Source organism: Haemorhous mexicanus, chromosome 12 (genome assembly GCF_027477595.1).
Source record: "Haemorhous mexicanus isolate bHaeMex1 chromosome 12, bHaeMex1.pri, whole genome shotgun sequence".
NCBI classification, from domain to species: domain Eukaryota; kingdom Metazoa; phylum Chordata; class Aves; order Passeriformes; family Fringillidae; genus Haemorhous; species Haemorhous mexicanus.
In genome coordinates this window covers 9,612,519-9,626,383 of record NC_082352.1, presented here as the reverse complement: position 1 = coordinate 9,626,383, position 13,865 = coordinate 9,612,519, and positions in this window count along the sequence as shown.

Here is a 13,865-nt window from a genome sequence, read left to right as displayed (position 1 = left end):
TATAAGCAGTGACTATAAAGCTAAAAGAGTGTCAAATACATTCTAGAAAACTCTAACTAAATTATGTATTCAAAGGCTAGAAAACACAAGAAAGAACTACACCCTGTTGTGGAAATCTATAGGGCCAGCATGACCTTGGAAACATGCTGACCAAATGCTTGTCTCTCCATAATGCAAAGGGGTGGTTCTTATCATTCCAGAGACTGCTTATCACTCGAGGGCTCTTTGGCAAAGATTGTTCTTTGCATGATCAGCCTTCCAAGACCTTCACATTACTGAAACATCCAACTATTATTTATGTTTGATATTCAATTTTCCATACAAATATAATGATCTTCATCTTTGGGCCTCTCCTTTTAAATGTTTTGGAAACATCAAGCTGAAAAGCTAGAAAGCTGAAAAAAAGAGTTCCAAATTTACCAGGGTAAATAAGTGTTGGCTTATATCAAACATGTTTGACATTGACATGTTTGAGAAAATAAAGTGGCCATATTTATTCACATTGCTATCCCTCTTTTCAATACCCTGTGATAACCACATTTTTAAAAGATCAGCTCACTAAAAGGTCTCTAAATTCCAAATAAATGTTTAAAGAACATCAAAAATGCAACAGAAAGTGAACATGGATGATCAAGAGGACATTTTCCAAAAGTATTTATGATCAACAGAAACAAATTTCACACTGAGATTTTTTTCTCTTCAAAAAACTTTCAACCCAAAAGCACAATAGATTTCGTTTTGCATTACCATGAGCTGAATTGTATTGGTTTATTGAAATGACATGAAGTTTTTCTTTTCTCTCAGATCAATGTGCAAATGTGTCAGTGTGTCACAAGAGTCCCCTGGCAGGAGGCAAGTTAACAAGAGGTGTCTGTATGTAGTTCATTCCAAATGAGAAGGTGTGAGCAACTTCACAATTGCCAAAGCAATTTCCTTTTAAAGACACCATTTGGATCAAAAGCAAGTGCTTTATTGTCCCATTAGAGTTTTCTTGAGCATGTACAAGTCTTGAGTTGGTAAAGTCCAAAGCATGCAGATGGTCCTGCTGCCTATTCCGGAGTTTTTCTAACTTAGTCTACAAAAGTACTCAATAAAATTAGACATTTCTACCAGGGTAAAGATGAAACAATGACTCACTTGCTATGGGGAATAAAGGCAAAACCACTCAGCATCATGAAGGATGATGTCCTGATTGCTGGATGTGAAGAAGTAACCAGAAAACCATACATAGTCACATCCAATTGCTCAAGCATAAATTTTAGGTTTAGAAATGATACCAATAAAGAAGTTTAGAAACAAGCAGTAGATGCACCACAAAATTCTCCTTACCACCTCATATGTTTCATATTTTGATAAAATCACTTCTGCTTTTTGCACTTTATTATCTTTTGTGACCTGTGTCCATTCTGTATAAACACAACAAAACTAATTTGGCTAAAAGGCAAAGCTTTGGTAGGAGACAATGGAATCCTATTGGCCAAACACATTCTGATAAATGTGTTTACTTCACATGTCCAGCTCAACTGTCTTGATGATCAGTCTTTTCCAGAAATCCCAACTAACATTAATTTCAGATATTTTTCATTCTAACTCCCATGTAATGATCAGGATCCAGTATTTACTCTGAAGAAAATGAGGAAATAGTTTTGAATATGTAAGAATTATCTACAGTTCTTGATACTAGAGCAAGTTTTTGTAGGTAACTAAAAAAAAATTGATAGTAATCATGGAAAAAGTAAACTTGCTAAAATATCATTCCTTTTGTATCTCATCGAGTAATTTTTAAATAATTAGTATTTTTGTCAGAAGGATTTGTTGATATTGTCTTATCTGTCTATTGTCTTACCACACCCATAGAGTTCTAGTACCCTAGTGATATATGCCAAACCAAGTTACCAATACAAAAAAAAGTCATACAAAAAAAGTATTTAGCAGAGGAAGTAATTATCAAGATAACCTTCTACCACCTACAAACATTATTCACTTCAAGTAAGGAATCTGGATGGCTTGGCTGAAGATACAATAGTGATGCACAAAAATATCTGTGACACAGGAGACAAAATTATTTGACTGCCAGATAGCAGGTGGTGCAAGCTCTTGTTAGTTTTCTAAGAGTTGAGAGATTGTTAACAATTTTTATCAGTGTTGCAAAGTTATTTCATCATTCTCAAGTCTTTGTTTTGCTAGGCAAAATAAAAATAAAAATACACAGCACAATATGTCCCCACTCTAACACCTTAACATTAGTAAGAAATGAGAGCTATGGGATTGATTTTCTGAAATACACAGGAAATCTCTGAAATGAAACAATATTTTTAGAGAACTCATACAGATCTAAAGCCTGTGTGGCTGTCAGAAGCTGCTGAATAGAAAACCTAAGGAGTGCTCTGGGAAGGATGGTAAAAGGTTTGGGAGTGTCATGTGAAAGTAACCCTGGATTTAATCAATGTGAGTCTGACCAGAAGAGAGCTCTAACAAGTGAGCAGCGGTAACGTTTGCCTGGAACGCTCCTGCTGAGTCTCTTGACTAACTGAAGAAACTTACATTTTGTCCAACTGGATGTACTCAAAAATAGCTTTAAGGGAGAAAGGACACAGAGACAAATATTTTTGAGCTAAGATCCTCATAAACAGCCATCCCTGAGAGGAACTAAGATGAACATGGTCTACTTTATTGTTATAAATAAAATGAAGCACCAACAAGGAAAGAGATATAGCATGTGGTCTGGATTGGTGGAGCAGGTTGGGAATGTTTCTGCTTATCATATCACACAATATAATAGAGGGGGAGATGGAAATTTTACCTATTTGATTCTTTCATGTAAATTAATTTTTTTACTTGTCAAAATTTTATCAAAACCTAGTGGAAAGAACAGACTATTATTTTAAAGTAAACAAACAAACAAGACAGCTTTGATTTGAAATGAAAACAAACAGCAGTGAAAGGATAAGCTTTCATCATTTTGGAAACCTTGGCATTCTTGCAGATATATTCATGAATTAATCATTGAAAAACTTGAAAGATCATGCATTTTCCAATGCAAGTAGTCTCTAAAGAGTACTCAAAATGGTTATTAAATTATAGTTCTTTAAACTCCTTGCATCAAAAATCTGTTACACACAAAGCTAACTGAAAGGATAGCATGATGCTAAAGTCCCTGTGATCTTACAAAACCAAAGAAAATTGTGAGCAGGCACTAGCAGTATGTCACCATGTATAACAGTACTAAAATCTGTTAACAAAACTACCATACACATAGTAAACAGCAGGAGTTTTGGAATGCCATGCAGCTTTTAAATTATTAGCACTAATTAGCCAAATCAAAAAAAAGAGATCAGGAAACACATTAGAAGTGAAGATAAGTCTACCTGTATTGCTGTGTCAAAATTACATTTCCAAACAACCAATTAGTAAAGACAACCTTTCAGCCCAAGGAGCCATATGTAAAGTGGGACGGCTTCATTACAGTGCAGTGGCTCCCTAATTAAAATGTAAAGGCTGCTGATCATTGCATAATTAAACAGCATGTCATGTGGTTTCATCTGGCAATTGCAAGCAGCTAGGCCTGAAATCATTAATGACTAAGATGTCGTCTAAATGAGTCCAGAGACTGTAGAACTACATTCTGTCAGAATGGAGAGCATCCTATGGTCATTATGGAGATAATATCCTCCAAAGGGACTGCTCTGTACAAAATGCTGAAGTTCTTTCTCTCAAAATGACTTTGACTTTTTATATTCAGTTTTCTTACTAATTAGCCCAAAAGAAAAAGGCTAGCAGGGCTAATTAACTTCCAGCTACAGTAATCTAAATATGAAACTGAAGAACCAAAGATTTTCCCTGTGGATATTCTAAACGTTTTTCATAAGTTAAAGCTCTGCTATTGAAAATATTTTTTATGTAACCTTATGCCTTGATTGAGTATTCCTTATGTGGCTTCCCACTTTGCCCAAGGATCAAAATCATTTACAGCACCAGTTCTCTGTGTTCTGCATACCACAGACCATTCATTCAGCCTTCACAGGTGGTGTACAGAGATACTAAAATCATAACAGTGAATTTGTAGTTCCATGAATTTACTGGAGAATGTTGAGGGTGGGAATTTTTTTGCAAAATAATAATCCAGTCACAAGAAAAGCACGTATTATGAAAACACACACATTCCCCAGTCTATGCTTCAGGAGTTTCAAAGTGTAATGGACAAAGTTACATGAGTTCAAGCTCCTTTGAAAAGCTCAGAAAACCAGCAGATGTCCTAAGTTTGTAACAGACATATTCTATCGTCCTATCATTTTCACTCTGAGTACAGATAGAGTTTGATTCAGGTTTGGAAGAATTCTTTAAGCCATTCCCCAAATCAATAGAGATAGCAACCATTATTTAGCATGGAGGTAAATTCCAGACCAGTGAAGTAAATTTGCACTTAATTTTAAACTGTAGAGTATAATTGGACATGATTTTTCTTCCTTATACTATTCATTTTTATCACCACAATGTACACTGAATTCTTTCTCTGGTAGGATCAGGCTGAGAGCTGGCTATAGTTAGGGAAACCCTGGCAGACAAGCCTGTCCCTTCCCTGCTCCATGCAACCATTCTTTCAGTTTTGAATTTATCAATTATGCCACAGCTAATTGTCCTACCAACATATTAAAAATAAATAAACATAAAACCATGGTGAACACATGGATGTGTTTCATTTCTATATCACACAAATAAAACAGAATTTGGTTCTGTATCGTAGTTCTTAAGGACAGAGTGTCCCAAATAACTTTTTAACAAAGTATCTTACTAATAGCACATTGAGTACAGAAAAATGTGGTCATTCCCAAGGCCAGCTTTACTCTATCTACTCATATCCCTCCATCTCCTATTCCCAGTCCGTCCACACATCACTCAAATTGCTGCTGAAATGACTCCTTTTTATTGCCTGATCTTGCAACAAGTTGGGTGGTTTTGCAAGCAGAGTCACCTCAACTGCCAGGCTCCTGAATGCAGACATTGCTTTTGTAGGATGGGCTGGACATCCTGAAGAATGACTGTAAAACACTCAACTCCAGCATTTCATGAAATGAACATCACTTAGAGCAGTCCACTAAGGGCCACAAACTGTGCTCTGGGAGCTCATGGGAGCCTTCTGCTTTGCCAGTACTGTCCAAACCATTTTGGGTTTTTAGCTAGTAAGATGTATCTTCCCTTCAGTGCTCCAGCCAAACTTAATTACTTGGCTTACCCCCAGGCTGCAAACTGAGGCAGCTTCAAAATGAGGGTGGCTTATATTAACTATATTTTAATTACTGTCTTCTGCACCATAACAGTAATGGTGGTTCTGTTAATCAAGGGAAATGAATTTCCCTTCACTCAGGTCAGTAATAAGTCCATTTTAGACTTTCACAGGGAGACATTCCTGCTAATTTTTTATAAGATATATATATATATATATATGCTTTCTTAAAAATTAAGAACATCCATGGAAATCAGGAATCATAGGTCTTTAAGATGCACCCAGATTTTCTACTATCTCCTGGCTGGTTACATTATAATTAGAAAATAAAAAGAGCTATTAATTATTCTGGTCTGTAGAAATCCAAGCTTCTGTGCAGAGGACTACAGTTAAAAGTTGAAAATGGGCACTGCTCTAATTCTTTCATGTTTTATTTTCAAACTCATTTTCACATTTATTGAAATTCTTCAGGGCAGCTGTGGAACTTCCTAGGACTTTTTTAACTCCAACTGAAGAACCATAAGCATATCCCATAGTTTAGCCAAATGAAGTCTGTCAAATTAGAGATCAAATTCATCCCAGCTGTCTCAACAAGTAAAATAATTCCTAAATAATAATTTCAAGATCTTGCAGCTAGAAAGACAAATAAAACAGACCTTCACAATGCCACAAAAGTAGAGAAGAAGGATTACAAGATTGTGTGAAGTCCAGAACCCTTTAAACAGTGCTGCTTGCTATAAAGCATGGCAACATCAGAGAATGTTGAGAGAGTGATTCTGCTGGTCACTCTTCAAATATTCTGGACTAACGAAGACCAAAACAGATTTTTCTGTGCTTAATTTAGTGCTCAGTGTTAAGCAAATAGCAGTTTAACTGAACCTTCAAACTTCCTTTTTTAGAAAGGGAAAAATTTTGTTTGAAAGAGGAAAATATTTAAGTTATTTGAGGCAGGATTTTTTAAGAATTACCTGCCCTCGTTGCACCTCTTATACTGCTAGGCAGCATTAGCACTATGTTTCTATCCCTATTTTAAGGCTGTATGCTGGACTTAGGCCTGATCTTAAGGAATTACAGGTCAGATACATTGCCACTCAGAAACTGCCACTTCTAAGTACTACAATTTAATAAAATTTGAAGACAGAAAACTAATTAATCTCAGGTTGAAAATGTGAGCCAAAAATGAAAGAAGGTAAAGGAAGAAACATTGGAGTGATTACTTAAAAACTCAAAGTTGAATCTCCAGAGAGATGATGAAATTTAGAGGGACAGCATTATTTCACATCCTAAATAATGTTTTCAAATAGAACAATTATCATGTAGGCATATATTGAGAAGACCCCAGCTCTCCACTGGCTAAGAAAGTTACTGAATAGCAACCAGGTAAGACGCTTTGGAAGTAATTGTGAAAATTATCACAAGTAGAACGAAATTCACCAGCATAATTTTTGTCATATTATAGCCCCTTGCTAAACTTCATTTTCTCCAATCCTGCATGCCAACTAACTGGGGGGGGGGGGAAGGGGGGGGTTGAGGTTTATTAACTAAGGATTAACTTATTTTTCCTTAGTTACTTGGGTAATTTTGACCCTTTTCAAACTTTTCTTTAATAAGGTCTTGGCATTAAAACAAGTACATTAGAGGAGTTGAAAAGAGACAAAAGTCTTCTCAGAATATTCAGGTCAAGGTCCTTTTATGGAGCTTGCTGATTATATAACTCCATGTATTTTCATATTCTAGGACTACAGTGGGAAAAAAGGCTCAAGCCCATAATATCCTACACTTTCTGACAATTAGTAATATGACCCTGAGAATATGATTCAAAGTCCATAGAAATCAACAGCAGCTTTACTCCATTTGTAACACTTGTCTTGATGCTCTTCAGTTATTCATCTAATACAAGTGAATCAAAGAACACAAGACAAACTTTGCAATTTTTATTTAGAAAAGTTCTGCCTGTACACTTTTGCTAGTTTCAAGCCACCTACTACCATGTTCACCAAACCTGAAGCTGAAGAATCTTATCTGCAGCTGATTATTTAATTTTGAAAAAACAGCTGACTGTTCCAAAACGTCTTGCAGAGCTACATGGAGACTGTCAACTCTTCAAACAGAACTGAGACAAGAATAAACCTAGACATTTTAAATATCATTATTATAAATGTGCACTAAATTCAGTTGCTAATTGGATTAGAGTTTCACTGACTACATTTAAACTACAATCCTAACTATGCACTTAACCTAGATATGAGGAGGTTACCTAAAGTAAATCCATAAATTACTGTGCTTCTAATGATGTATTCAGAGGTCTCTGCACAACACTCAGTAATAAAAAACTTTCTCTTATGGAAAATAGCTGCTGAACAATGACATCCACTGATACTGTAGCCTGCTATACCTCTTATTAGAAACCCCCTATTCTCTCCCACATTCATACCCCTGTAGTATCCTGTGGAGCATCTCCAGTGCATCTAAGAAAGGGTAAAAGCTTTGGGTTAATAATTCATTATGAACAGTCTACATTTTCATGCAGTGTGCATCCAGGTGATACTATGCTTAATATAAATTCAAAATGTCAGCTTTAAAAAAAAGGGAAAGAAAGAAGAAAGAAAGTATTTGCTTTTGTTTTAAGTGTGAACCTTGAAATAATTTATTCATGGTACCATAATAAACTGTCAGCTATCTTGACAACTAAAAATTAAGTGCACTGTACTCCTTGGAAATTCCCAGAAATATTTTTTTTGTTACAAAAAAGAATAGAGAGAAAAGACAACACATTGAAACCCACAGCCAGACTCCACATGCATTGAAACTTCATTCAGATGCCACTGCTTAGGATCTGTAGAGCCCTTAAGTCATAACAACCTATCAGAAAAAAATCACCTGAAGTGATCTCAGCATACCTAAAAATGTTCAACTGTCGTTTTGAAGCAGTAATTCAAGTATTTAAACTCAGGGGAAAAAAGTCTTGATGGAAAATACAAGGGGAAAAAGCATGTTAGTGGAAGAGAAAGTGCCTTAATTGGGTAGTTAGGAGTATTTGATAGGATTATAAAAAGGCAAAACTGTCAGAATGCAATTCTTCTACTGGCCATTGGCCAAAGCAGTGCAAATTTTAGAGGGAAGAATAAACCTCCACAATTATACAGCATCTCTCACACAAGATAATTTTGAAACAATTCTCAGTGTTTCACTTTCATTTGAATGAGAGCAAATTTTCACTCACTTCATAGTTTCCCTCTGAATTTCTTCACCATTTAACTCTTTGTCTATTAAAGAGAATATGCCCCAATGAAAAGCCACGGAGAGCAGCTGCACCAACACATATATCTAGTGTGGACAAGCAAGTATTCTAATTGCACCAGAATTTATTCTTTTTTGAATCATTTCACTCTTGCAAAGTACCTGTACCAGAAGCTGTATCAATTCAGTACACCAATGACTCAGCTGCAGCTGAAGAGAATGTCCACCCCAGAAAAGCTCTGGAATGATTAGAGGTAACAGGTCAGCAGCAGCTCCCTGCTGTGAAACTTTAATTCATCTTCAGCTACCAAAGTGCTTCTCTTCTCTACATGAGCCAAAACTTTCTCTCTCCCCAAACTTTAACCCTCGACTTTTAAAGGCTAACCATTCTTCTGACCTAAAAACCCTGCAATAAGTAAGGAGAAACTCACCAGGAAAGGAAGACAGAATGAAGATCCCAATACTGTTGAGCACTGTTGGGTTTATTTTCAAAAAGAAAAATCTTGCATTCCTTGATGTGAACCTTGAAGAGCTGTCAGAACTACTATCCACCCAGTGGAAAGAGATTTCTACTTAGTAAAATGAAGAGTCTCATGATAGGCCTTCATACCTGCTGCCTCTGACAAGTAAGGAAGCTTTTTTTTCCCATGCTGGTAGCAAACATTTCTAAATATTCTGTCATTACGACTTCTACATGAAACAGCACAGAGGAACCCACAAGAAAAATTAGGTTGTATAATCAGAGCTCAGAGCTACATTGCACTTGACCTTAGCCTTTAAGTGGCTACTGACAGATTGCTAATTTGTTGCTTCTATATATATTATATACAAATATATAATAGTATATATATTCACTGTATATTCTATATTGCATACATATTATATAATATTATATTAATATATGCTATGTATTGTTATATGGCATATTTAAAATGTATAATGTAGGACTAACACCTTCAGATCAGGATTTCTCTTTCCATTCCCTTCCCTTCTACTACCAGTATGACTTTCTCAATCAACTTGGCAAAGATAGACAGACAGCGGAGAAGCAGCCACAAAGTTAGAATCATTTCTGTTAGGTCCACAGGGACAATTTGAAGCAGATGAAATTATAGAATCACAGTATTTTAGTTTAGAAAAGACCTCTAAGACCAGTGAGTCAAACCATTAATCCACTCTGCCGAGCCCATAACTAAGCCATGTCCCCACGTGCCACATCTTTTAGATACCTCTGGGGACAGACTCCACCACTTTGCTGGTCAGCCTGTTCCAATGCATGACAACCCTTTCAGTGAAGAAATCTTTCCTAATATCCAGCCTAAACCTCTACTGGAATAACTTGAGGCTGATTCCTCTTGCCTCATCACCTGTCAATTGAGAGAAGAGGCTGACCTCTACCTGGCTCCACCCTCCTGTAAGGAAGTTGTGGGAAGTGAGAAGGTCCCTGCCTGAGCCTCCTCTTCTCCAGGCTGAACCCCCTGGCTTCCTCAACCACTCCTCTTATGACTGACCCTTCAGACCCTTCACCAGCTTTGTTGCCCTTCTCTGGACCTGCTCCATCACCTCAGTGTCCTTCCTTTAGTGAGGTACCCAAAAGTGAACGTAGGATTTGAGGTATGGCCTCACCAGGGGCCAATACAGAGGAAGAATCACTGCCCTGGTCCTGCTGAGCACACTCTTGCTGATACAGGCCAGGTACCCTTGGCCTTCTTTGTCCCCTGAGCACTGCTGCCTCATGTTCAGCTGTTGTCAACCAGCACCTCCAGGTCCTTTCCTGCCGGGCACTTTCCAGCCACTCTGCCCCAGCCTGGATCCCTGGGTGGGGTTGTTGTGGCCCAAGTGCAAGACCCAGCCCTTGGCCTTGTTGAACCTCAGACCACTGGCCTTGGCCATTGATCCAGCCTGCCCCACTGCAGAGCCTTCCTACCCTCCAGCAGACCAGCACTGCTGCCCTACTTGTTGTCACCTGAAAGGACACTGACGGTGCTCTTGGACCCCTTGTCTAGATCAGATATGTATATCAAATAGGACTGGTCCCAACACTGCAGTCAGTTTTTACCCACCAAACAGGGCACCAATCCAAGCCACGAGCAGCCAGTTTCTTGAGGACAATGCTGTGGGAAATTGTGTTAAATGCTTTGTTCAAGCCCAGGTAGACAAGATTCACAGCCTTACCCTCATCTACTAAGTGGGTCACCTTGTCACAGAAGGAGATCAAGTTACTCAAGCAGGAACTGCCTTTCAGAAACCCAGGGTGACTGGGCACAATCCCCCGGTGTCCTGCACGGGCCAGGTGATGGCACTCGGGGTGATCTGCTCACAGCAATCGGAGGAAATATCTCTCTTGGGAAGAGTCCTGGGATTTTATCCTGTATTGTTTTATCATAACTGCACATTAAATATTAATAACTGCAAAAAGGACAGAGAAAAGGGCCTCCTGACTTATCCTGAGGACGGCTTCAAACTGGCAACTATGACATTTTATAGTATATACCTCTTAACTGTACCGTTTTGAGGGCAGGCTGATGCATTTAAGTGACATGCAGTATCCTCACATTTTTTATCCCTCACTGGAGACTTTCAGCTTCCAGATTGGAGTTTCCAAACACAACAGTTCTGATAACAACATCAGATATTCCAAATTTGGAGGGGATAGCTGGTGCACAGAAAGAGATCCCTTTTAACAATTGATCAACCTCCAAGTGACAGTTTATTATCACTAGCTGAAAAACACCCTTTTGCCACAAGTGCAAGTAACCATCCCTTCATATTCTAATCCTGTGAGGAGGATTACCAATCTTAGAATTTGGTATTTATTGCAAATATTTGATATGGTTTGTTACAGTATGAATAACATCTTAGTGCAATACATTTTATTGGTTCACCAATGAGGAGCACACCCTTCAGCTCTCACACAGCTTCTGTGTTCTCAAATACAACAGCCCACTATTAAAAAATAAATTGCCATTTTTAATGTCATATGTGTGACATTTGAAAAAACAAAAAGCACTTCCTTTCTTCTTTCCTTCTGTGTCACTAGAATAATTTCTTCCTCCTCAACACACATTTAAACACGTTCTACTCAACACAGCTGCAGTGTATGAAATGAGCATAAATGATGGTGTCTTCAATTCTTACTATTACATGTTCATTATCTAAAACAATTAAAACTTAAGGGAAATTACAAAGAATATCTGTGAAAATCATGCTGCAGGAAGATTTTCAAAATTACTCTTCCAAGATTGTAAGGAGTGTAATTACTCTGACAATCCATCACTGTCTATTGTGTGTCATGAGATGCAGCTGTTACTGTTGGATTTGTAATATTCTGCACATCTCTTACCTGTAACAAGCCAGCAGGAGCTGAGCTCATGCACTGAATGCTCTTCTATTGTGAGCAAGCTCAGCCAAAAGAAAACTTATATTGAACAAACTAGAGAAAATTCAAATACCAGCACATACTACAAACACTAACAGTCTCTTCAGTTGTCAAACACTTAAATTTAGAAGCAGGATTGAAACTACCATCAAACTAACCCTTGGTGCTATGAAGACCAAATAAAGTCATCATGGGCAGTCTTTCCATGGAAATGATGTAATTACACACATATTTTCTATATAAGCTTTCATGGGAAGAGTGTATAAATGGTTTGAGCTTCTTCATCTATGTGATTTAACTTCCTTTTTTCATTCAAAAATATTGAATCCAGACTGAAAAACCTATTTTAGAATCCTACCAAACAGCAGTACCCTTCCAAAAGAGCATTATACAATTTGTATTCTATTCAAGTTTCTCCGCCCTTTAACTTGCACACACTCTATATATACTGAAAAATATTTTTATATTATTACTGCTATGATAAACACAAGTCCCAATATCAAAATATAAAGCCTGAGATGTGGGAGATATTCAATGTTCTGGTCTCTCCATGAGCTTGAATCATTCTACCTGAATAATCCTAAATCAAATCATTTATGAAATCAGCATATACCTCACATCCCATCCAAAATATTTGATGGGTCACCACCTTCTCTACCTGGACAAAAAGAGGAACTACTCACAGTACATAATTTAAAACTTTTTTATTTTGCTTGAAGAGCATGGAAAGTAGTAAACTTGCTATAAATTTGTTCTTCACTTACAAACCAAAGGGCAACTCAAACATTCAATGCAAATTAAAGTGCAGTGTTTTTCAAAGAAAGAAAAAAGTTAAAAATCTTTCACTTAAAATTAAGAAAAATTATAAATAACATATACATTATAAGTCAAGGCAAGGGCTGCAGAAACAATTTATTTACATGCTGCTACTTGTTTAATCATCTTATAATTGCCTTTGAAAATTAAATTTTAAATGTTTTCCTGATCTGAGTTATTTTGCAAGTAAATATTATGCATATGAATAGCTTGCTTGCTTTGTTTCCACATTTCATAAAGTTTCTATGCATTTAGACATTCCAGGATTTTGTTTACTGGTTTGAAATCTGTGTGAGGGAGCAAAGATTCTATGCATTACAAAAATCAACTAATAAATCAACCAAACAAAAAATGTTTGCACTGTTTAAAAAACATAATCAGAGGCTAAAGGACTAAGCCCAGGCAATAAGTAAATTAGATTTATGTCTTGCATGCAAAGATCAGTGATATCTAAAGCTCACTTGTCTCAATTTATTTTAAGCAGAAGTGAGGGCAGTGGCACTCACAAAGCATCTAAAAATAATAAATTACATCTTATTGCACAAAGTCAAAGGTTAAACTTATTATTGCTCACCACAGGCCAACCTTAACCCCAGGATTAATGCCATAAACAAAACGAAAATTCAGTTTGCACACATTATACACGAGGTTAATGTCTCTAAAGAATTATAAAAGGGAAATGATGCCCCCTACTGCTCCCAGAAAATGTTTCTGTATAAACACCATATTTTGGTTCAAAGGGAATTATCATGTAAAACCAATGAACATGTATTTTCAAACTAACTAGTACTCATTAGCATGACATATGCCAAGGACAATTTATTTCTTCTTTGGACTCTAATTAAAATATATGAAGGGCCTTTCCTTGTAGAGGAAACTCTCAGGAACACAAACAGCTAGAGAGGATATAGAATCTAAGTTTCTCAGGAGTTACACATTTTGGTGAAGAAAGTATGAAGATTCAATTCCATTTTTTTGTCTTCATGCATTTCTGATTACATCAAATTTCAAATAACTTTTATGTAGCAGTGATATGTTGCAAACAGCAAGGTTGATAGGACAGTGTTTGATGTCTGGTAGCAATTTGACACAATTAATTTATAGCTAACAAAGCCCATGCCATGCCTTGGGGTTGTGGAAGACCACAACTCAATTCCTAACCCAGTTTTATGGTTCTGGTATCACAGTCACTTTTGTAATGGATTT